Source organism: Vombatus ursinus, unplaced genomic scaffold (assembly GCF_900497805.2).
Source record: "Vombatus ursinus unplaced genomic scaffold, bare-nosed wombat genome assembly UNPS02000582.1, whole genome shotgun sequence".
In the NCBI taxonomy this organism is placed as follows: Eukaryota; Metazoa; Chordata; class Mammalia; order Diprotodontia; family Vombatidae; genus Vombatus; species Vombatus ursinus.
The window spans coordinates 1,765,836-1,792,229 of record NW_020940360.1 but is presented as its reverse complement, the minus strand read 5'-3'; the positions used below and the strand labels follow the sequence as shown (position 1 = coordinate 1,792,229).

Genomic DNA, 26,394 nt, shown 5'->3' with positions numbered 1-26,394 from the left:
GTCAGGACCGGCTACTCGAAGAGGGTTCTGTATTCCTTCCCTTGTCCAGAGGTTTCAAGAAGCAGCCGTGGGTAATTTAGATAATCCAGCCTATCTGTCAGAGAAAATATGGAATTGAAGGACAATTGGAGAGAGAATAGAGTACTCCTTCAAGTCCCTAGATTGATAGGGTAGTACTAACGAGAAAGAGAGGCACAGCCCAAGGAGAGACTGGGGGCAATTGGGAGGAAGTTCTTGGAAATCTACATAGAGTAGAAGACAGACATTTACTTGGAACTGCAAACAGGACTACTGTCTCTCTTCCAGTCCCTCAGGGGCTTCTCTTGGTGATCCCTGAGCTACGGTGAATGTGTTGGTAAAAAGAAAAAGGCTAACAAACAATGGAAGAGTGTTTTGCAGCTAAAAACACATCTGGAATTCTCTTCCTGTGGGCCAGCTGTTGGAGAGCTGGTCCCTTGAGAAAGCAATTGCCATTTGCTAGAAAGTGAGGAGAGAACACGTGGTGTCAAAGTCAAACAGCATTGGGAGCTACTAACCCATCCACAAGAGTCCCTGCAGGCACCTATTGACTTAGAAAACTCCATTTTAACATTGTCTATGCTTTATTGTATTTTCATTTATTTGTGAAATATTTCCCAATTACAATTTAACCTGGTTCTTGCTATACCCAGGAGTGTTATGGTCCATATGTGGCCCACCTATCTCTGCTACAGAACGGTAGAAGAGAATTAGTGAGGCATTAGGTGAAGACAGAGCAACCACCTTCTGGAAGAAGAAGAGATATTCGGGAAGATGCTGCAGGAAAGAGGGTGTTGGAGGAGAGGGCCAAAAATCAGCAACAAGAAGTAATGACCCATGGAGAGAGCAGCCTGACAGGAGAAATGAGGAAATGAGTAATGGGTTGCAGACAGAAGGGCTGCACAAGAGAACACCTGAGGGGAGAGGCAAACTGTGACTTCTCCTTGTTGGAATCCTACACAGGGCGATATTGTAAGTGACTGATATTGTACAGGTCTCTGGGGGCAAGAAATACTCTACACTGGATTTCATTTCATTGATGGGTTAGGTTGTCAGTCCGATCTCTGTCCATTAATTTATAAAAAATATTGCTTCTGTTTCATGTCTTAGTTGCCTGTGTGCTTATAAGAAGAGGTTATGACTACACTTGTGAAGGAAGGAGTTTCAAATAACTGAATTTCCCAGGAGTCAAATGTGATTTCTGGTCTTAATATTATTAACTATTAATTATTGTTATATTATAATTATATATATTATGTATAATCCAGCCCATCTGCCAGAGAGAAAATAGGGAATTGAAGAACAATTGGAGAAAGGAGAGAGTATGCCCTCCAGTCCCTAGATTGATAGGGTAGTACTAATATGGTAGAGAAACATAATATATATTATATATAAGATAACTATTATTTATTAGTTAATTTATATTAATCATTATATTTTATTAAATAATTATTTGTTTTAATATTGTATAATTATTTTTAAAATTATTAAATAATTTATTAATTATTAATTAACTTTGAACAAGTCACTAGACCACTTCACTTCTCCTCCTTTGCAAAATGGACCTATGAATATTTTGCTCTGCAGAGCTCACATAGCTATTCTAAGGACTAGCCTGGCAGCATAGTAGAAAGCGCTCTATATAGGACCTTTGCAGACCTGGGTTCTAGTCCCTGTCTTGCCTCTCTAAAATTAGGGGATTGGCTTACATGATCTCCTTAGCTCTAAATGTTTCCTTAGCTCTAAAGAAATTCTTTTATTCTATGAACAGTAGAATATAGGTCTTCCTTAGGCAGCAACGAAAGAGCAGATGGGTAAAATTTGGGGACGAAAAAAGCAGAAACTACTTGGGCTTTTATAAGAACCATTATAATTATAAGCCCAGAGAAGGCAGAATATATTAGACATTCTCATTGTAAAAGTTAACTAACCCTTGTCGGATACAATTTATTCAATGTCATTAAATTGCGGCTGCAGACAACCATGAGCGGGCTGAAAGAGTTAACGCAGACACCTAAAGTGCCCACTGTCCCCAAGGAGACAATCTACTTACTGTGTCTAAAAAAGCCATCTGATGAGCATCCTCCAGGATAATGTGACTCGGAAGCCACTGCAGAAATCTCAGCATTCAAAGAAATGTCACACTCTGCAAGCACAAAAGTAATTTTTCAGTCACGTAATTATTTTTTAATGTCAGGTTTTCAAAATACTTTTAGAGAAGAAGAAGAGACACAGAAAATTCCGAGTTCAAAATGTTTTAGAAAGATCTGGGGCAGCAGGAGAAGACGGGGACATGAAAAGGGGGATATTAAATTGTTTTTAACAACTTCAAGCAGTGACTCTCCCCAAATGTTTTTGAATAACTCAAAACTCCAAGGTAATGTTAAAATAATTCACCATGATAATACCTACTATTTATGTAAAAGAATACTTTCTTTCAGTGGTATGTTTATTTACACTCACTAACTAGGCCTTTCTTGTTGCATGTGTGGAAGGTGTGTGTTACTTCTGCCTGTGTGTCTGTGTGTCTACGTGCATGTTTGTATATGTGCACACACGCACATGTGTGCTGATGGGAAAACTCCAACAGGGCTTGCTAACTATTAGAAGAAACAGTATACAATTCTAAGTTGGCCCACATACTTTCTATTCCCTGGAGATCATGATTCTCTGGTTAGTCATATCCCATATTGACCTATCCCCATTAAAATCACTTTGCAGTGTTATTAATGCAGAATGATGGAGAATGAGAAATAGATAAAATCTCTAGTTTTAAAGTCATCTGGTTTGAGCCTCTCATTCTACAGTGGTAAAGTAGGGACTAGACCCAAGTCTTATGAGTCTTCACCTAGGATGCTTTCTCTTACACTGAACTGTTTATCCTCACACTAAGCCTGTGAGCTAGAAAGGAAGCAAATATTTAGTAAGCACCTACTCTATGGGCCAGGCATTGTGCTAACCACTTGACAAATATTTCATTTAATCCTCACAACAACCCTGAAAGGTAGGTGCTATTATTATCCCTATTTTGCAGAGGTTAAATGAATTTCCCATGATTACACTTTATGATAGAGAAGTGACATGATCCAGTAACTTACCCAAAGTCACTCAGACAAGTGGTTCAGTGGTAGAAATCTCATTTGCCAAGCAGGAATTGGGTTTGATTCCTGACTCATTAACTTACTTTGGGGACATAGTGTGACATAAGGGAAAGAGCACAATGTTTTAGAATCAAATCTCGCCTCTGGTGCCTATTACTCCCAGGACTTTGGGTAAATCATTTAATCTCCCAGATTCTCAGTTTCCTTATCTGTAAAATGAAGGTAATGATGTATAGACAGGTTTCCCCTGAAGTCCTTTCCAGATCTAGATTTTTTTACCCTAAACCAGGGACCAGAGAGATTTTGTAAATTTTCTCAAGATGACCTAGTTGGCAGAGCTAGGATTTGAAACCATGTCTCCCCCTCAGGCTGTTCTAGCTGGTCTACCCAGCCCTATCTCTGCATCCCTCAGCCCTTTCATCATCCCCACAGCAACCATGCCCTGGATTGCCTTTGCTCAGCTCGTTCCTACACCTTTTCCAAGGCTCATTGTAGTGTGTCGTAGAAACACAGAATTTGAGAACTGGAAGGGACCTCCATGTCCAAGAATAAATAGCAACTGTTTCTCTTATGACCAGAAACTCTTAGGGTCTTCCCCTCCCAGATTGATTCTTTTGTGAAGGCACACTAGGCCATTGCCTCAATTCTTAACCTAGCCTTTAATTATTGAATGGGTGTTACCTCAGACAAACTTAGACCTGGGAAAGACCTTAGCTTAAAAAGGCCAAGGTCTCCCACTGTATCCTGGGTCATCACCAGTTATCTTGACCTGTGTCTTGCCACTGTACTCTGATGACTGTGGAGGAGAGAATAAAGTTGATGATTTGCACAACTCTGTCTCATTTAAATCCAATTCACTTGCAAGTCAAGACATCACCCTCCCAATGTCATTGGTCCTCTTTGAGAATAAAGGACAAACAAAAAGTTCATGATGCATGAAAGGAATTCAAACTTTACAGTATGTTGAACAAGTAAGAGCTCAATCTGTATTGGAAGAGTATCTAGAACCATCCTGGCCCTGTGCTCACCTCAGCCCCACCATAAGACCAAAGCATCCAGAGCAAGGGTTCTCAATCATTTTGTGTGACATGGACCCCCTTGACAATCAGGTGAAATCTATAGACCCCTTAGAATAATAATGTTTGTAATGGCATAAAATGAAATACTTAATATTACAAAGGAAATTAATTATATTGAAACACAATTATCAAAAATGTATTTTAATAAGTTTTAAAATCTCAGGTTAAGAACTCCCATGTAGAGCTTCCAGCCTTGAATGTTGTTCAGGGAATCTCTTCTTGCTTCCTTCTTCCTAACTATGTCAGACTCTAGAATAAGGATTGCTTCATCCTTTGCATTTGTATTCCCAGGAAAATAGATCTGCCATTTATAACCCTTCTCCTAAGGCATCAACGCCTTCTTTTGTTTCACCTAACGTTGTATGAAACTGCCTCAGGAGTATTATGTTGAATTAATATTTTAGGAAAGATATTGATAAGCTGGAAGTATCCAGAGGGGTGACCACCTTACTGTGTAACCTTGGGCAAGTCACTTAACCCCATCATGTAGCCAAAAAAAGGAACAAAAAAAGGAAGAGGAATTAGACTGGATCTACTTAGTCCCAGAGGGCAGAACTAGGAACAGTGGGCAGAAGTTTTAAAGGCAGATTTTGAGCTCCAGATAAAGAAAAAATTTCCAAATAATTAGAGCTCTCTCAAAGTGGAAGCTAGGTGGAGCAGTGGATAGAGTGTTGGGCCTGGAGTCAGGAACCCAAGGTAAGGAAGCATGATAAAGGAAATCCAGAGTCAGGAGTACACAACCCAGAGAGAAATGAAGACATGGCTAGCCTGGGTGTCTGTCTTCTTTATAATGGGGGTTCTGAGAGAAACCAACCAATCAGAAGAGGTCACAGGAGCAAAGAGTACTTCCAGTGGGAGAAGTGAATTTCCAGTGTGAAGAGATTTTTGTGTTGTGGTAAAGTAAGTCTGGGGAGTCAGGAACACATCCTGGAAAAGAATGAAGGTTAAAAGTATTTGTAGAAGAAATTACTATTCCAGTATAGTTACCTTTCATGAACCCCTTTGGCAGTCTGGTGAAGCCTATGGGTGCCTTCTCAGAATAATTTTTTAAATACATAAAATAAAAAGCTTTAAATACATAAAGTACTTTGGGATTACGAAGGAAACCAAATATATTGAAATACAGTTATCATTTTTTAAAAAATAAGTTCACATGCTGACCTCAGATTAAGAATCCCCACACCAGATGAATCATAGGATTATTGATTTAAAGTTGGAACAGACCTAAAAAGTCTTTTAGTGACACCTTTGGAAAGTCTCCACAACCCGTTTTCAAAGTAATTTTGAAAATTTCACATTAAAAATAATTATATGGAATTTCATAAGACTTGTATGAACTGTTGCAAAGTGAAGTTAATAGAACCAGAAGAATAATCTATACAGTAACATTGTAAAGATAATCAACTTTGAAAGACTTAGTAACTCTGATCCACACAATGACCAACCACAGTTCCAAAGGCCTCATGATGAAACATGCTATCCACTTCAGATAGAGAGCTGAGGGACTCAGAGTACGGACTGAAGCATATTTTCTTCTATTTCTTTCTTTTTCTTTTTTTTTTTGTGTTGGGGCGTGGGGAGAACGTGGTTAATGCAGAAATTTGTTTTGCATGTCTATGGGTATTTGTAATGGATTTTATTTTTGACTTCTCAGTAAGTGAGGCATAGGGAGGTAAGAGACTTTGGAAGTGAAAATAAAATAAAATTGAATTTTAAAAAACTATATGACTGAAAAATTACTTTTTTTTTGCATGTATAGTATGATATTTTTTTAAATGCTGAGATTTCTGCAGTGGCCCAGAGAGGTAAAATGAATGACATTCATTTTGAGGCAGCTGGGTAGTACAAGGGATAGAGAGTTGAACCTGGGCCTGGAATCAGGAAGACCTGAGTTCAAATATGGCCTCAGATATTTACTAGCTGTGTGACCCTGGGCAAGTCACTTAACCTCTGGTTGCCTCAGTATCCTCAACACTAATGTGGTGATAATAATAGCACCTACCTCCCAGGGTTGTGATGAGGATTAAATGAAATATTTGTAAAGTGCTTAGCACAGTGCCTGGCACATAGTAGGAATTTACTAAATGCTTGTTTCTTCCTAGCTCTCAGGATTAGTGTGAGGATTTGCAGTACAATGTAGTAGAAACCATCTTAGATGGAGACTCAGAAAGCCTAAGTTATGTGCCTGGCACAGAACAGGTATTTAACAAATATTTGTTTTCTCCCTTCCTTTCCCAAGGTCAGAAAGGCAGTAAGTGGTACACTGAGATTAGAATTCTAAGCTTGTATTATTGTGAGAATCTCAGCTCTAAGATTATGTGATTGTGTTTATGTGGAACCAATCAACATTCATCAGGGTATACCCCACTAAGATTCCTTTCCATGCTTGACCTTTCACCTCTTAGCCTCTTGATCAAGTGAAAGCATTCCAAATTCCTCAATCAGGGAACAGTCCTCATTTCCTTTTGGCTTTATACAAGCAAGGCCCAGTTTACAAATGCTTGATTTTCAAAGACCCTGACATATTGCATCCCCCAGGAAAAAGCTGCCCCAGCCAAAACATTCACTGTTCACTCACACTACTGAATGTTTTCCCCTCACTTTTTTTTCCATTGCCTAAACATGCACCACTTAGTGACTCATTTGGGGACAATAAGCATCCTTTAAAAAAAAAAGGAGGAGAAGCAAATCCCTCTGATAGGATCACCCTTTGTGCACTTCCATAGGATCATAGATTTAGAAGGGATCTTAGTAGTCATCTAGTTCAATCCTCTCATTTAATTAAGGGACAATCAAACATTCACATATTAGTATAAATAAGTTCAAAATGCTTTCCTCCAAATACCTGGCTGAGATCAGTAATTCTGAGTAGAGAACTGGTAATGTGATTGGGAAGAAGGGACAATAGATAGGTAATTTTGGATGGTGTAACATTTTGAAAAGTAGGGCGTGCACAGGTAGGGTTCTACAAGCAAAGCATTTGGATTACAGAGAGGGCATCAAGCGCTTCATGTTCTACAGACAGGGCAATAGGGATATAAGGAGGAGTGGAAAAAGTAAGGTGGGAAGATACCAGAGGCAAAGTTGGTCTTTTTCAAAAATTTGCCTAGGCTGATCCAATAGGGAAGGAAGAATAAAATTCTTCCTTCTCTCCTCCTCCTCCTTCTACTGCTGCTGCTCTCCCTTCTCTTTCTTACAGGTTAAATAGATTACTGCGGATTTACCTAGGGATCACTATGTATGTACAGACCTGTGTTGGGGGACTTGCTTACTTTTTTCTATGGACAACATCTCCTAGAAGACTTTGGGGCTACCAAGAATATGAATTTTGAAAGTAATTTTCACAGGACAGGGGCTTCACTGGGCCCAAGATGAAGGAAAGAGATTGAGATTATTGCAGATGCATAGTGATAAAGAGAAAGGTTTTTCTGCAGTTTAGCCTGCTCCTGTACCCTGGGAAGAAGTTTCCTGTTCCATTGGCACAGAACTAGCAGATTTAAGCAGCAGAATGAGAAAGAGTTCCTAGCCAAGGCAATGAAAGGCAATGTAGAGAAGGAAGTGGGAATAAGATTCAGGTCCTACAGCCATTAAGGAAGGCAGAGGGAAGGGAATAAACATTGACATAGCACATAGAGGGGTTAAATAACTCGTGCAAGGTCATACAGGTAGGAAATACCAGGGCTGAGATTTGAACCAAGGTTCTCTGACTCCAAATACAGCTCTCTTTGCTACAACATGATATCTCTCCTACTCTACTACCTAGAGGTTTGATCAACAAGCAGCATCTTCTGGAATCCCTGTCCTGAGGTCCCATTGTCCTGATTGGTGTATCCTTAACACGGTTCACTATAGCAGGCCAAGCTGACTCCACCCAAGCTTCACCTTTTACTACCTGGCCATCTCTTCAACAAATTGCCCCTCTGACCTTCTCCCTTCCCCTCTCCCCTCCTTCCCTCACACACTTTCCATTTTGGGAACCATACCATGCCTAAAGGAAAGGTTATGTTGATCAACTCTCCTATGGATTCTATGGCTCTGTGAGCGCAATCACCTTCTTGTAACATTCCTAATCAAAATACTCCTCCCTGGCCACCCTACCCTTTTATGTGTTATCTCTCTCAACTAGAATGTAAGCTTCTTGAGGGGCATTTTTGTATCTGTATTCCCAGTGCTTAAAACAATGCTTGGCCCATATTAAGTACTTAACTAATACTTTTTCATTTGTTCATCCATTTTGTGAATAGAGGAGTGGCTGGGGGTGAGCTGGAAGATGTTGATGGACATACTTACAGACTGACATAAGAACCTATAATGTAACATTACAGCAAATGGGTGAATGACAACAATCAGTTGCCCTAAGGATCCTGACTGAAAACAGGCAGTTTACCTAAATATTCACAGTGCTCCCTGATGATAACATGTATAGCATTATTTCTGTATGAAAATCAATCGGCTCAGTCTCTCCAGACATTGCTATGTTGAGGTTCTCGGGCACCTTGTGTCGGTCCTCAGCACTTCAGCACTGCTGCTCCAGTCTCAGACCTTGTTACAGGTGGCTTTGTTAACCCCTACTGAGGGCAATACCCCCCATCATGGCTGTCATTGGGACTATGGTGGACTTGCAGTTCAACAAAAGGCCCCTTTCTATCCTCAATGCCCTAGAAATACGGGGCAGGGAAACCAGGCTGGCTCTGGAGGTCACCCAACATCTGGGTGAGAGCACAGTCCAGACCATTGCTATGGATGGTACTGAAGGATTGGTGAGAGGTCAGAAGGTCCTGGATTCTAATGCCCCAATTAAAATTCCTGTGGGGCCTGAGATGCTGGAAAGAATCATGAATGTGATTGGAGAGTCTATCAATGAAAGAGGCCCAATTAAAACCAAACACTTTGCTGCTATACATGCTGAGGCTTTTAAATTCATAGAGATAAATGTGGAACAAGAATTCCTGGTTACTAGCGTCAAAGTTATGGATCTCTTGGCCCCCCATGCCAAGTGTGTCAAAATTGGTAAGGTCCGTGGTGGTTATTCTGTGTTTGCTAATGGACCCAAGAGGGCCCTGACTTGTACCATAAGAGGATTGAGCCTGGTGTCATCAATCTGAAAGATGCCACTTCTAATGTAGCATCAGGTATATGGCCAGATGAATGAACGACCTGGCATGTGGGCCCAGGTACCCTCGACTGGCCACACAGTGGCTGAATACTTCAGAGACCAAGAGGGTCAATATGTACTGTTTTTCATTGGTAGTATCTTCTGATTCACTCAGGCTGGCTCAGAAGTATCTGTTTTACTAGACAGAATCACCTCTATTATGGGTTACCAGCCTGCCTTGGCCACTGATACAGGCACCATGCGGGAAAGAATTACCACAACTAAGAAGGGCTCTATCATCACTGTGCAAGCCATCTTATGTGCTTGCTGATGACTTGAATGACCCCGCTCCTACCACCACCTTTGCCCACTTGGATGCTACCATTGTGCTGTCACAGGCCATTGCTGAGCTGAATTCCCTGGACTCTACCTCCAGGATTATGGACCCCAGCATTATTGGCAATGAGCAAGATGATGTTGTGCTGTGCAAAAGATCCTACAGGACATCATTATTATATTCGGTATGGATGAGTTGTCTAAAGAAAATAAGTTGACAGTGTCTCATGCCCAGAAAATCCAGTATTTCTTGTCACAGCTATTCCTGGTTGCTGAGATATTCACAGGACATATAGAAATCTGGTACTCCTAAAAGAAACCATTTAAGGGATTCCAACAGATCTTGGCAGGTCAGCATGATCATCTCCCAGCCTTCTATATGATAAGACCCATTGAAGAAGCTGTGACAAAGCTTTTGACTGATGAGCACTTATGAGAGTAACCTTCATCTGACACACTGCCCCATCCTCTAATTTCAGTTGTCTGAGCAAACTACACAAGGGCTTTCATAGAAAAAGCTGTGGATTATCTGAAGAACATTTAAACTTTTGAATAAAATGTACAACTCACAGCCAAAAAAATCATTTAACAAGCATCTATTAAGCAACTACTATGTGCCAAGCACTGTGCTAAACAAGGGATTCAATACAAAGAATGAAACAACTTTTATATTCAAGGAATTTGGTTCTAATTTGTTCTGAATTTTAATCAATTAGCTTAAACTCTTAAGATGCAATTTAATTCTAGTTGGGAATTTCTGTCTTTTTGTCACCAGTCATTAAGGTCTTCCTAATATCTAACCCTATTTAGCGTTTTCTTGGCAAAGATACTGGAAAGGTTTGTCATTTCCTTTCCCAGCTCATTTTACAGATGAGGAAACTGAGGCAAACAGAGTCAAGTGACTTACCTAGGACCATGAAGCTAGTAAGTGTCTGAGACCAGATTTGAACTCAGGAAGTTGAGTCTTCCATACTCCAGACCTGGCACTCTATCCTCTGTAGCCAGTTACCTGCCTATTTTGTAGTAACCGGAAGGAGATAAATATCTCCAAGAGTTTGAGATGCCAGATACATATCTGTTCATTACAATTCTTATTTGTGCTGATGTTTTTGTTGACATATGTCTCAAATGAGACAATGCATCTAAGTAAATAGAGAATTGACATTGCAGTAAAAAAAAAAAAAAACAACTCAAGTTCAACTGCAGTGACTGGCACATATTGGTTGCATGACAACCTCTCCATGCCCCTAGGAAGATCTTTAAGACCATAAATTGAAGAGCAGGTGCCCATGTGGTGTCTACAGAGGATGGTGATCTTAACCTTGTTTGTGTCATGGCCTCTTTTGGCAGCTTGGTGAAGCCTGTGAACCCCTTCTCAGAAATATGTTTTTAAATGCATAAAATAAAATACATAGGATTAAAAAGGAAACCAATTATGTTGAAATAGTTACCAAAATATATCTTTAAAAAAAACAACAAAGTTCATGAACCCCAGGTTAAGAACCCCTGCTATACAGAGGAAGTTTCATTGGTTTCCTATGTCAATGAAATCATAGGTCTCATGACCCTTCCTCTACTCTTCACCCCAAAAAAGTTTCAAATATTTGGTAGTATGTAAAACTGTAATATATCTTGTCTGGCTCCTTTCCCTGCAGAAATATATAAGGTAAGATTAAAGCTCTGGGCACCTGTTTACCTGTGCTGAAATGACTTAGGGTAGGCACTTGAGTCATTCTGTAGGGAAGCACTGGGGTAGGGGTTAAGGGTGGGGGGAGGGGGTTGACATCCAGTAGAGCAGCTCCTGACAGTAGGAGGTTAAACTTGGAGCTTTCAGCACCAGATGAGTCAACAGGGTGAACTGTTCTATTGCTGAACAGGCTTGGAAAAATCCAAGGGGAAAGCAAGGACATACCCAGACACACTCTCCTTCAGTTAAATGAAAAGGTGTCCCCTCTGCGTCACACAGAACTACAACTGCTCTCGCAGTGGGAGTAGTTCCTTTCAGAAACCTGTCATCTCCCGGGGAAGGCCTGCCTTGTGCATTAATTGTCCATTAGTTTCCAAGCCACCATCCATTAAAATCCGCAGTCACTCATTATGCATATTGGGCCTGGGTACTGCCTGTCATTTCATCAATGTGGAGCTGTTTTTGCTGCATCTGTCTTAATTGCTCTAAGTGCCTGTTTCTTAGAGAAAGCACCGAGTTCACCAATTAGAGCTAACTTGCCTTCCTTGGTAGGTTCAGCAGAAAAGCAATAGTAAATGCGAGCAGCCGTTATTTACTCTAATTTATTAGAACCCTTTATGCCTACGCTCACCCAGTGGGTGTTTTCCATCTGCAGGGCTCTGTTTGCCCAATGGTTCCCTGATACATTTGGAACTTGCTCTTTGTGGGAGTCATAAATGCCACGTAAATTTACAATCCATCCATGTTACTGTGATGATGGGTTTAAATTTCCTCCAGTGCTGATTACTTTAAACATGTCATTTTTTTTTTTAATGCGGGTGGCACTCTGGAGAGCAGCTTGGCTGAAATTGGCTTTGTTGATGGAAAAAACTAAGCTTTCATCCTTTCCAAATCACAGCTCACAGAGGCAGTGCAATCATTTAATTACTGTGACTCATCTACCTTGATCCGCATGGCTGCTACATGGTAGCAAAAAACACATTGAAATGGAAGAAAGAAAGGAAGAAAGAAAATCACATTGTAAACAAGACCTAGAGTTGCTCCTATTAATTCTTGGGACAGCTGGAGGAAAATGGAAGGATTGCACCATGCTGGGTAAAAAACAAAAAACAAAATCTACATTAATCTCCAATTACATATCAATGAAATAGGGGCAAAGATCCCTTAAATTTGTTTCTGGATTGTCTTTAAAGTAAATATAAATTTTTAAATCCTCTATATTCCTGTTGATCTTTGTTAGACCATATATATTCTATTCATAGGATTAAAAATTACCAATCAATGGCTTTTGAGGTATTCTTTGTCATGTAGATTCTATATAAGCATTCTTAATGGTTCAAAAATATTTCTCCAGATTGTATTCCATTTTATAATAATGCTTGTTAATAAGTATGGCTAGAAAGACTTTTGGTAATTACTGTCTCATTGATTTTTGAGCTCTGGGTCCAGGTCTCTTGATTTGTCTTAGGGAGAAAATAAACACAAAGGCAGTAGGAGAGCCTGGGCTTGCTTAAACTGTAGCCTCCGCAATCAGAATTTTCCTGCTAGAAGGTGTTTTAGAGATCTGCTGCAAACAGAAGAGAGAATTCTGGCTTATATTTGGCATTTCTATCTTTGTGGGAGCTGCTGAAAAAATGCCCACTTTCTCCCTCACTAGCCATGAGTTACATCAGGGATTCAGGAATAGTAGCCAAAGGAGGGACATAATGTGCATCTTCAACTATTCATCAGATCTAAAGCTAGGAACCTCACTCCCCAACATGTCTAGTCTAATCCAGTGCCACTGACCTCCTGGCTGTTCCACAAATTAGGTACTGCATCTCTCTGCTCCAGGCATTTTCTCTGATTGTCCCCCATGTTCAGAATGTCTTCCTCCTCCATTCTGACTACTGACTGACCTTCCTGGCTTCCTTTAAGTCCCAACTAAAATCCCACCCTCTATAGGAAGCCTTCCCTAACCTCTCTTAATTCTAGTGCTTTCTCTCTCTCTCTCTCTCTCTCTCTCTCTCTCTCTCTCTCTCTCTCTCTCTCTCTCTCTCTCTCTCTTTTGGTGAGGCAATAGGGATTAAGTGACTTGCCCAAGGTCACACAGCTAGTAAGTGTCAAGTGTCTGAGGCTGGACTTGAACTCAAGTCCTCCTGACTCTGAGGCCAGAGCTCTATCCACTGCGCCACCTAGCTGCTCCTTCCCTCTTTTAATTATTTACTATTTATCCTATATATGTGTGTGTGTATATATATATATATATATATAGCTTGGTTTGTATATATTTGTTTGTATGTTGTTTCTCCCTTTAGGTTGTAAGCTCCTTGAGGGCAGGGACTGTCTTTTGCCTCTTTTTGAATCCCCAGTACATAGCGCAGTACCTGGCCCATAGTAAGTACTTAACACATATTTATTAATTGACTTGCCTAGGGTCACACAGGCAATAAATGGCAGAGGTGGGATTTAAATCCTTGTCCACAGACTGCAGATCCATTGCTCATTGTGCTCTACAAATCTGTCTGGGGATACATATATATATGTATATATACATATATATCTTGGTGTTTAGTCATTTCAGTCATGTCTGACTCTGTGTGACCCCACAAAGGTTTTCACGGCAAAGATGGAGTGCTTTGCCATTTCCTTCTCCAGCTCATTTTACAGATGAGGAAACTGAGGTAAACAGGGTAAGTGATTTGCCCAAAGTTGCACATCTAGTAAGTGTCTGAGGCCAGATTTGAACTCAGGTCCTCCTGACTTTATCCCCTGTACCACATAGCTGTCCATAAGGAAAATCTAAGCCTCCCCTTAAAAGGTAAGCTCTTTGGAGGTGAGGATCATTTCATTCTTTTGTACTTATATCCCTGGCACCCAACATAGTGCCTGGGACATAATAGGTTAATAATTACTTCTCAATTGATTGATTAATTGGCTTGTTTATATTTTTTACAGTGTATAGCACAATGTCCTACACACAATAAATGTTTGTTGATGAGGAGGACGTACCTGTTGGAAGCAGTAGCATCTTAAGACTAAATAAGAGAGGCAGATTGGTACAGGGGATGAACCACGGATCTGGGGTGGGAGAACAAGGATTCAAACTCCACTTCTGCCATTCATTACTTACATAATCTGAATGAACCTGTTGTCCTTTCCTTGGCTGGCCAGGATGGGAAAGGTTAGTTAAAAGCTGGCTCAGTTATATAAAATAGAGGGGAAAGTATTGAATTTGGAATGAGATCAGGTTGCTTCTTCTAACTACTCATAGGACCTCCCAATTCCAGGCCTCAGTTTCCCCATTTGTAAGATGAGAGAATTAAACTAGATGATCTCTGTGGTCTCTTTTTGCTCATCAGTCTAAGATCCTAAGCCTTGAGCAAAGAAACCTGGGATGCAGCTAAAAGTCACCCTAATGCTTCTTTAGTTGACTATTATTGGCTAGGCAGCTGGTGTGGACCCATGCTTGTCATTTCCTTATTGAATACCAGAACTAATAGATAATCTAAACCTTTACAAAATGTTTTTCCTTCTTCCAGTTTCCCCAGATAAACAGGTTTTCCTCTATTGAATTTTACAGCAATCCTATGCAACAATCCATTCTCAAGCTCCTACTGTGTGCAGAGCAATATGTTTATGTTGCTGGAATACATCTTAAATTTGGTTTGGGGAGGGAGGAGTGGTGTGGTATGAAGGTAGCCTCCAAAAAAGACCTAAACTTTAGGGAAATTATAACACAGATTAATTAATTGTCTGCTCTCTGGAATGCTCAGAAACTTGCTTTCTAATCTTTTACTGTCATCCAATTTGAATCTTGGCTCTTACAACTGCTTTTCTCAGTCCTTTGGATTTCAGTGTCCTGAAGAAAATGGGTATTGAAGTGGACTATCTTTTGTTTCATACTTGCCTGCCTCCCAATTCAGATCCTGCATCCCTCCCCAGGAGAGAATTGTCCTTCCCCCAATCTTGGCATTTGCCTAAGCATCAGGGTAGCCCTTCCCTGGGTTGTCAGCAAACAGATGGCTAACGATGCAGGGCCACTGATAAATTGCAGAAGTCTCGCCAGGGGGCTCCAAAGACTGAAGAGTTGTGGCGAGTTGGTCCAGCCCTGACAGACTGGTGATCTTGTATAATGCTTTCACTTATCTGAGACTCATAATCTGCTGGTTTAGGTGGTCACTGGAATCAGCAGTCCTAGCCCCAGGGAAAGGAAGAATAGAAAAATGGAAAAATACAATGGATCTGGAGAGGACCTGGGTTCAAATCCTATCTCTGATGCTATCAGTCTTCGTGACCTTAGGCAAGTCATTCAACCTTCCTTCAGCCTCAGTTTCCTCATTTATAAAACAGAAATTTAATGGTCTCTGAAGTCCCTTCCAGCACTCCATCTATAATTTTAAAAAATTCATAAATTATATCACTACTCAAAAAAAATAAAGAAAGAACCATAGAAAGGACCTCCGTCATCTTGCCCAACTCTCTTATTTTATACATGAAGGGAGTAAGGGACTTAGCCAAGCTCAGACATATAGTATCATCAGAGACAAGATTTGAAGGTAGATCTCCTGACACCAGAGTCAGTGTTTTTGGTACTGTACTGTGCTAGTTCCTACATAATTGAAGGGACATCAATAATTAACAGCCTTTGTGCTTAATGTCTTATCTTTATAAAAAATCTTTATGAAGATGATCTACATCTATTAAACACTCTTCAACAATTCATAATCCAGCTCTTTAATGACGGGGAATTCCCTGCCTCCCAAGATAGCCCATTACATACTTAGTTTTAATTATTAGGAAGATTTTACTTACAGAGTCCAAATTCAGTATTCCACAGAGAGTTACTGAGCATATTTCAATAGAGGCACAATTTCTGTGCTTCTATTTAACAAGCAACCCTCTATGAACTTAATCTCTCACTTATAATGAGAGATTTCTGGTTGAAGGAGAGACTTTCAGGGGGCTTTGAGATCTGTAAGGTTAACTGTCCTTAAAAATCTTGAAACAATAAATGGTGGGATCTTGACTTTTTTCTGCACATTTTAGTAAATTTTATAATTATTGCGTGGGTAGAGCACTCAACCCGCTAAACCATGCCACCTCTCTCTTTGTCTGACACCCCCATGGCCAGTCCTACCTCCAGGAATTGGAATTGTCAATACAATCAATCATGAACTCTTCACAGCAATTGTAGTTAGCCTGCAAACATCTTTAAGCCCAGAGAACCTCCCATGCGGTAGCAGAACCAGTCAGTTATCCTTGAAATGCCTACAAACAAAGGAGCTAAGGAATCTTGGGTCTTCGTGAATAAGTGAATGAATGAAAAAGCATGTAAGTGTCAAGTACTGGACTGAGGCTAGGTTACAAATACAAATGCAAAAAAAAAAAAAAAAGGCTTTGACCTCAGGGCAAGAGAGACTGTTCAGAAAAAGGCTAAAGAATAAGAGCTCATGCCGCAATCCCCTTAGTCCTGTGATTGCCTTTTCTACCTAACAGATGGTGCAGCTGATAGAGAACACCTGGCCTAGAGTCTGGAAGACTCATCTTCCTGAGTTCAAATGTAGCCTCAGATACTTACTAGCTACGTGACCCTGGACAAGTCACTTGACCTTATTTGCCTCAATTTCTTCCTCTGTAAAATGAGCTGGAGAAGGAAATGGCAAAGCACTCCAGTATCTTTACCATGAAAACCCCACACAAGGTCACAGAGATTTGTACGTAACTGAACAACAACAAAAAATTTGCAAAAAAAATACAACACTTTATATATGTTTTCTCATTTGATCTTTACAATGCTCTTGTGAGGCAGATGATACTTCATCTTCCTTATTATCTTAATTTGCAAATGAGTAAACTGAGGCTCAAAGAGGTTGAATGATTTGTTCAGTGTAAGGAGCGTGCTCACTGCCCCAGAGCCAGGCAAGCTAAATCTGCTTTTGAAGTTTTAGGTCATCCTAAGGAGTTCCTGTCTCTTATCTACTGCATTTACTTAAGTCCCCACCAGCTGCATTCCTCCATCGTTAGGTGCCAGTGACTAGCACCTCAGTCTCATTGTTGTTATTTTTTGTTGTTATTATTGTTTTTGTTTTTGACAAAGGGATAATTCTTTCAAAGACGTAACAAGAACAAACATACAAGCATTTTTATCTTGATGCCTCAAAGGACAGAATCTTAGCTCAGTTCCCACATAGGATTGTTTCCACCAAGATCCTTTCCAGATGCTGGATGAGTTCTTGTCCCAGCTATCATTGATAGGTCATTAATGAAGGTCACTTCTTGCTCCTTGCGACACAGGGCTGAACTGACTGTAAACCTGGTCTCTGAAACATCAGGAAATTAGAATACCCACCTGACCTTTTGAAACTCACAAGACTCCACTCATATCATCTAGAATAGAAAAGGCCAAACACAGCAGCTAAGGACTGAGGCCCATTTCTCAGGGCCACATGGCCTCAATGGTAAGCAGGCACCAAGGATTCTCCCCTTACATACAGCATGGTCTTTCATCAGATTCTATGAGCAAAGGAGTCTAGCCATGAACACAGCAGAAGAAAGTAAGGAGGCAAGAGAGATGGAGAGGGTCAACTAAGCCTTTTGGAATGCTTCTGCATCCTATCAAAGAGTCTCCCATTCACCACATGGTTAACCCACTAGAATCAGTTTCATGTTCCACAGTCTTTCCAAGGCCCTTCCCTTACATGTCATCATGGTCTTTCAGAAGCTGGCTCCTCAGCTTGTCCATATAGAGAGAGACCATCTGAGGTACTCTGCACATGTACCCTGTTATATACCAGGATCACACAGCTAGTGTCTGAGGCAGGGTTTGAAGTTAGCTTTTCCCAACACTAACTGGTATTAGAAATCAAATTTGGTACACTGCCCACTGCAACATATATTTACATACATACATGCATGTGTATGTATCACGTTTATGTTTTATATATTTAAATGTGTATATATATACATAAAATGTTGATTACAAAACTTTGTGTCCTACTTCTTCCATTCCATTGTGACTTACATAAGGTCACAATGACACACTATCACATTTTTTTTTTTACGCTAGGCAATGGGGTTAAGTGACTTGCCCAGGGTCACGCAGTTAGTAAGTGTTATGTGTCTGAGACCAGATTTGAACTCAGGTCCTCCTAAATCCAGGGCCGGTGCTTTATCCACTGCACCACCTAGCTGTCCCTACCCTATCACATTTTTAACATGAATTTCAGGTAACAAATATTTCTCCCCTGCCTCACCGATTTCCTCAGCCATTTCTGCCTATTGGGAACAAAACTATCCAAAATAAAACTAAACTGCTCACCTGTATGTGTTTTCAAATTCACACTAAGGACAGTCATTTAACCTCTCTGGATCTCAGTTTCCTCACTTGAGAAATGGAGTTAGACTAGATGACCTCCTAAAGTCCTTTTCACTTCTAAATCTATGATTCTGTGATGCTATGACATGGTGAGAGGGAGGGGTATTAAATCTGCAATCCAGTGATGGAGTGGCTCCTGACAGTAGCATTGGACATTATTTCCATGGATTTGCTTTTATGCTCTGAGTTCACTTGTATCTCCACACACACCCCTTTTCCCTATGTAGTGCTTGAGCCAGATTTAGCTGGTTTTGTCTCACTTAAGGTTTTTTTTTCCCTTTAGAATAGAGATCAGAGGAGCGACTTTCTGAAGACTTAAGTTCTAAAAAAAGGATTGGATTCAGGCACTGAAAGACCAACACATTTGCTTGAAGTGGCCTTGAGCCTGTACAAAAAAAAAAACAAAAAACCAACAACAACAACAGAAAAGCCTCCAGCAGAGAAATAGGAGGGCATTTTTCCTCCCTTTTTTAAATAAAAGGAAATAGCCTCAACACCAAATGATAACCTCTGCAAAATTAGACAGACCCTCATGAATATCAAGCACTATTCTTTTCTGCTGACCTAAGAGCCTATAAGATTTTACCCTAGCCATGCATTAAAATCCTTCTCCTATATATAATCTATCTACACATACACACACACACATACACACACACACCCACTCATGTCTTCCAAATATTGCTATTAGCAATAGTCAGAATCGGAGCTAATCTTGTCTTCTGGTTTGGGGATAAATAGAGTGGAAAGAGAATCCAATGACAAGCAGCAAAATGCAGAAACAAAAGGCTTATACGTGATGTGTCTAAATGTTCTGCTTCCACTAAAGCCTGCATGTGTGAGTCAGAGCTAGGTCAGCTTTCAGTCCTCACTATTTCCTCTGCTTCTACTCTGAATCCCTGGATCCTCAGGAACTCCAACATCATGTGGCTTAGAAGACAAACTCCAGAGCCTCTTTATCTCAGGGGTCCTGAAGATATCCATCAGGCTGCAGTCACCCTAAATCAAATTTAAAGAAAATTGGGAAGTTGGGTCCTCCCAGAGGTGTTTTTTGGATATACCTATATAAATTTTCCACTTGCTAAAAGCTATGGTTAAATATTTGATTGGGTGAGATATGCATTCAGGTAAAAGAAAATGCAGTGTAAGGTTTCCTGGAAGAATTTGTTGCTTCTCTATAGTAGTCACTGATGGAGATAGATTAGCTAGATAGATAGACAGACAGACATGGACACAGATAAATAGAGAGATAGATATAGATAGACAGATAAATAGAGACAGACAGACATAGACACACATAGACGGAGAGATAGACATAGATAGACAGACATAGACACACACAGATAGACATAGACACAAATAGAGAGATAGATATAGACAGATAGGTAGATAGATAGATAGACAGACAGACAAACAGATAGATAGACAAACAAATAGAACATGCATTCATTAAGTGCTTACTATGCTAGATCCTGTGCTAAGCACAAAGGATATAAAGAAAGGCAAAAAGATAGTTCTTATTCTCGAGGAATTGGATTCTTAAAGGACCTAGAAGGAGTGGGAGTTATCTGGGAACAAAGGGTGTGACATCCAGTGAGGAGGTAGTAAAATCTGGAGAAGGAGAAGTAGAGTCTTCATAAAGTGGAAGTCTGGGCTAGAGACTCACCAATCAGAAGAGAAAGCCACCAGGAACGGGCATCTCCAGGGTGTGAAGGATGCCATCAGAATGGAGACTTGGAAGTCAGAGACATTTGGGGAATAAGAAGGCTAATGGAAAGGAGGTGGAAAGGATTAGAAAGTGAGGAGAGGAGCCAGAAGTGACTTCAGATCACTGGAAACTAATTTTATGTACTATATTACCAGAATTATCTCCCTAAACTTCTGCATTTGGACTCACTTGTTGCTAATGGCATTGCTACCAGCTCAAAGAAGCTAAGTAGATGGTTAAATAGTCCTTTAACCAAGCCTGACTACCTACCCAGGCCATTTATCCTTTTCTGGGGCTCTGGCCTCTATTTGTAGTATCTGTGTTAATAATATCCTTTCTACCTCTTTGGACAAAGCCCTTATATTTAAAAAATCTCATGGAATATCACTGCAGCATAAGAAATGATGAATATAAAGAAGAGAGGAAAGCATAAGAAGACTTATGTAAACTGATACAAAATGAAGTTAGCAGAACCAGGAAAAAATATATACAATGACTACAACATGGAAATGGAGAGAAAAACAACATCTAAGAAAAACAAAACCAAAAATTTGACATCTAGTAGCTAAAATGAGTAATTTGAGCTCCAGAGAAGAGAAGATAAAATGTTTCTCCCTTCTTTGCAGAGGTGGTAGGGGAAAAGAAGTGCTCTGGTTGTGAAACATCATATTTACTATCAGATTTGATTTATATGTTAGTTTTTGTTTACCTACTTTTTTTTCTTTCTTATTTTTTGTTACAAGAACTTTTTCACTGGGAGAGCGGGTGGAGATGGATGTATTTGGAAATGAAATTGATGTAAAAATTTTTTAATTCAAATTTTTTAGACTGAAAATAATTATACACACAAAAGTCTCCTCTCATCCATTTATCTAAGTTTTTCCTGGCAGTATGTTTCTTAGCTGTTATTTTCTTTTTCATCTCCTTCATGTTAATGTGCCCTTATGATGGACCTTCTAGGGATGTTGCTTCAAGTTGTACTTGGTCATTTGATACTGTGACAGTTGCCAGAAATCCTATTATTATCCAATCTAGATGGCATGTTAGGCCCCTTCTAGCTTTAGCTCTATGATTCTCTGGTCCTAGTCTCCTCAAATATCTCATCCCATAGAATGGAGCTAGATAAGCACATTTTATCACAACTCTGGTCCTTGTATCCACTCATATTAATAGCTGTAATTAAACCATGCCCCTGGCATGATGAATTGGATTCACTTGGGGACCCTTCTCAATAACAATCTCCATGGGACTCATTTTGCCCTCAACTAGAGTTCCTCTTGAGAACATTGAAATTTAGTTTATAACTTCCTAAGGATCCTTAACTTTCGTGGAAGCATACAGGCTAACAAGTTATTGGATACAGAACAGAGTGACATATAAAAAGTTTGAGAAACATAATTTCTAGGTAATCATTTTATTAATAATGAAAGCATTTTAATAAAAGAGGTAAGTGGCACTCTTAAATGCCAAAGACCTTTATGGCATCGGGCTCAAGGTTAGATCACCTTGGAAAAGTGAATGCTCCAGAGTGTGGCAAATCAGTTCTTATTGGTTAACAAGTAATGGAGATTGAATATTACAATGAGGGACTGAATCTATTCTAATGAACTTTGATTGCGCCATTTACTTCTAAATTACCCCCAGCCTTGAGCAATGTAATCAAAGAATTTATCTCTACCCAAACCTGAGTAGAACACAATGAGATTAAATTCCTTATAAAGCTGGGTAGGATCTGACCAAGACTGAGGAGAGTTAATTTAATCTCATTATCAGTTGTGTCTTTCAAGAGACTGAATTTTCAAATGAGAATTATAGAAAAAGGGGAAACTAGATTTCCCCAAATCACTGATTATTAACAATCATTTCTCACATTAGGATTTATTTAACACAATAAATAATGTAGAACGAATTCCTATCCAAGCCCCATAACAGAATTCTTCAATCCTTTTCTGAGAGCTTAAAGCAAACCTCTCCATCTGTTGAGTCTCATCTTCTCTGGTTCAATAAAGCCCACATGACTTGGAGTACCAGTAAAGAGATAGGTCCAGATATTGTCTTGGTACAGGTAGCTCCTTTTGTGTATAGCTTATTCCTCTTTGGCATCATTTAGATGGTATGACCTGCAGGCCTTAATTAGGTCCAAGAGAAGTTTTTTTTTCTACTCCCACCTCTTGCCATGGCTCCAAATCCCCTTTCTCTTTCTCTCTCATCTCATCTTTCATCGTCTCTTCATTTGTTTCTCTCATCTCCTTTTCTGTGTCTCTATCTGGTGCCTATACCTAGGAGAAAATGATACCTTGTAGAAGCCACAGAAATGCACAGAACTCTTTCCAAGGCAATGTACAGCCTTGCCTCTCACTGTGTGTCTGTGTCTTTCTGACATGTTAGATTCTCTCAGAAGAACTTCTCAAGATGCAGCTCATTTCTTCCTCTAGCTTATAGGGAGCTCCTTTCTCTCTGTGTTTTCTCTCTGCTTTTTCTGGCTTCCTTTCCTTGAGGAGGCTCTCTCTGAAGCTTTTAGTATTATCTCCCTCTCCTTGATCTAGCTCCAATTGGTTTTCCTCTACTTTTAGAGATCATGTCCAAGGACCAATTCAAGCAGATGGACTCTATCATTAATATTGTATCAACTCAGGGATTGTCAGCTGCTATTTCTACCCAGAAAAAAGCAGATAGGGAGGGTGATGAGGACCCAGGACTAATAGTATTCATATCTTGACTGCAGAATCTACATTCCATCCCAGGAAAATAGAAGGGGGAGTCTTTCGGGCTGATACTGTAGAGATGCTGTGGGCTTCTCTGAGGTGGGGGGGGGGGGGAACCATGGGTTCCCTCTCATCCTGGGCCAACATAAAGCAAAGAGTGCATGGTCTTGCTTTTGCTTTTAAAACTTCTATAACATACTCTTCTTTCTTTCTCTTAAGTGAAAAAGTATGATGACCTTGTAAGCTTTGGAAGGTCAAAACAGTCAGGTCTTGGAGTTAGAGTCCATATTGGGATCTGCTGGAAACAGATATGAGGAACAAAGTACTGAGCAACTTTCTTGACCCTGCCCAGTGGTAGCTGAAAGTGAACTTGGTGGGACCCCTGCTGTGTAGAAACTGCTTTAAGTTTGAGCCCAATCTCCCCCAGGACCAAGGTGGTATAATACAGAATCTGCCTCTAGGTGTTGGGGAGAACAACTCTCATCATTGTATCCACTTATATTAATATCTGTAGTTAAACCATGCCCCTGGCTTTTGTGTGTAGCTTATTGTTATCTGTTATTGCTATATTTTTATAGTAAACAGTCCTTCATAAAAACTTTTTCAAAAAACGAATATAAAGGGAAAAGAAGCTTAACTAAGTACTCTAGATACATGCCTACATATACCTGCTACATTGAATGTGCCCATTCCATGCTTTTATACCTCTAAAATGGGGTTATTTTGTGGGGGTTTGAGTTTGATGTTTTCTGTTGCAAAGATAAATTTATTCCTTTCCCTTCTTACATGAAACACTAAGAGTATCAGAGAATAATTCATTTCAACCACAGAAGCATGGGCTCTAGTGAGTCATAGAAAAATAATTTTTTATCCAACCCCAGCACATATTGTGAGAAAAGTAAAAGCCATCCCATCAGGTGATAGCATGTGATGACAAGTATGACTGGGCAATCTGTTGAATATTCTGATGTATGATAAATCACATGTGTATATCTTCTTCTGCCACACTAAGGGTGTTATGATTTCAAGTACTCAAAAGATACAATACTTAAATAATGCTCATCTGTGCTCTAAGGACACTATTAAAGTCCCCTCCCTGGGACTAAAAAGTCTGTCAAAATACAACACTTTGTACTGTTGGCACTTTCCAGAGAAAATCAGACATACCAATCAGCGTTCTGTGACAGTACTCACCAAGAGATGTGTTTTAATGATCATCTCATCCTAAGACTTCTACCATTCTTTCATTCTGAAGGACTTTCTTGGAAGAGATTTCCCAAGGCATCCTTTTAACATATTATAATTGTACTTCAGGTTCTTATTCATTGTTTATCTGTATTTAGTACTCAGAGTGTATAGGATGTTCAGGGAGGATTGACACCTCTGGTGTGAGGGCTTGCTGAGCTTTTTTCAGGGCTGCTCATCTACCTTTGGTGTCCACCTGTCAACTAACTATCACCTGTGACTCTAAGATGCTGTAGTAAGCACAATAGCCACACCCCAGCAGATCATCTTGTCAGACAGGCTAAACCAGTCTGAGGGTAACTGATAGATCTCAAACCTATCGGTGAGTTAAGGGGATGTCTACCGCAAGTATATGAAACCTTAACCGGGCAGAATGGGTGGATGAGAATAATTTGTCCCAGTAGTCATGAAGCATGCACTATGGAGCACTCAAACTTTGAAGATGCCAAGGTCATCCATTGCATCCTAGGCCATCAGAGGTCATTTTGACTTTTGTCTTGCCACTGGACTTTGATGAGTCTGGAAGAGAGAGTGAGACTGATAACTTTTGTGCAATTCTGTCTCACTTAAATCCAATTAACATTTGAGTTAGGACATTGATGTCATTGGTCCTCTTTGAAAACAAGGGACAAGCAACAACTTAGTACTCACAGCAATGAGAGTGCTGAGCAAGGGTCATAGTTTAGTCTCTATGTAGGCCAGTGAGTTTCATGCAGAGAAAGGCTTTACTCCATGAGGATTCAATGAAGTCCCCAAAACCTGGCCAGTTGTTTAAAAAATGCCAATTCCTTGGCCATAAGATGAATAAGAAAAGTGTGTGGTTTGGAGTAAAACAGAGAGGCAGCATGGTGTAGTGGACAGGGACTGGCCTTGCAGTCAGGAGATCTGTGTCCAAATCTCTCCATAGACACTGGTAGGATGAGCCCAGGCAAGTCATTCAATCCCTCTGTACCTTGTTTTCTCATCTATAAAATGAGTGAGTTGGACTCAGTGACCTCTAAAGCCTCTTTAAGCTCTAAATATGTGATCCCATGATCATAGCTCCTGGAAAAAAGGAACCCAAAATACAATCCTACCAGCAACATCTTTGTGTGCAAATTGTTTAAGCCACCCCTATGCAGGCTCTAGGCTCACTCTCCCAACCAAAATTCTACTGGCAGGTTGGGACCCCAGAGCAAGGCTACTGATCTGTCTCTTCAAGGTTCTAGGGATACTCCTGAAGGATGCCAGGGATCTTCTAATGCTATTAATCTGAGTTTTCCATTCCAGTGTGTTCTCCCCAGTACCCATCCAATCACCAGTGATTAGCACCCTGATATCATTTGCCAGTATCAGTTTGTATCTCCCCAGTATCATTAACCAACTGATATCTACTCAATACTATTGATAAGTAATTATCACCTACTAGCTTTTACAAAGGGATATATATAGCAAGAATGGAAGTATATCCCCTGAAGCCTGGTGTGATATTCTCTCCTCTATCACCTTAGGCCCCAGAGAGAATGGGCTCAAATTTAGTGGTTGCTATAAACATTCTTCTCACCAAGTTCACTTCCAAATGTAGCATAGATGATGGACTAGTCACTCCCTTGCTTGCAAGATATAGTGTGGTTGTCTTGGCTGCCAGATTGGTTCACTGCTAGGCTGGGTCAAATGTGTCATTCCTAGGGGCCACATTGCCTCCTCGCTCAGCTTGGCTATGGCAGCTACAGCAATCTCTGCCACAGACTCCTGTCACTGGACCTCTGATGGCTTTTTGGACCTTTTGAAGTTTACAAGGTCATTCTGTCTCCAATTCTCCCTCAGCTCAGATAAGTAAAGAATAAATACAACAGGAAAGAGCAGGGCCATGCACTCAAGGACTACATGGCCAGCCCAAAAGAGAAATGACATAGCCAAACCAATCACCCCCTCCCTACTCCCAACCACGACTCTTATAACAGTTCTTTTTTGCTCACCACAAGGGAAAAGAGAGAGTTTAAGTCTCTAAGTACCCTAAGTCGTGGGTCCAGCAGCCAATTAAAAAACTTTTCTTTATCACACAGTAAACAAACAGGAAACAA

At 40.2% G+C, this 26,394-nt stretch overlaps 1 pseudogene; it reads left to right on the top strand.

The window, feature by feature from the left end:
* The first annotated feature begins 8,790 nt into the window (after positions 1–8,790).
* LOC114037314 lies at positions 8,791–10,065 on the top strand (annotated as a pseudogene).
* Positions 10,066–26,394: the final 16,329 nt, after the last annotated feature.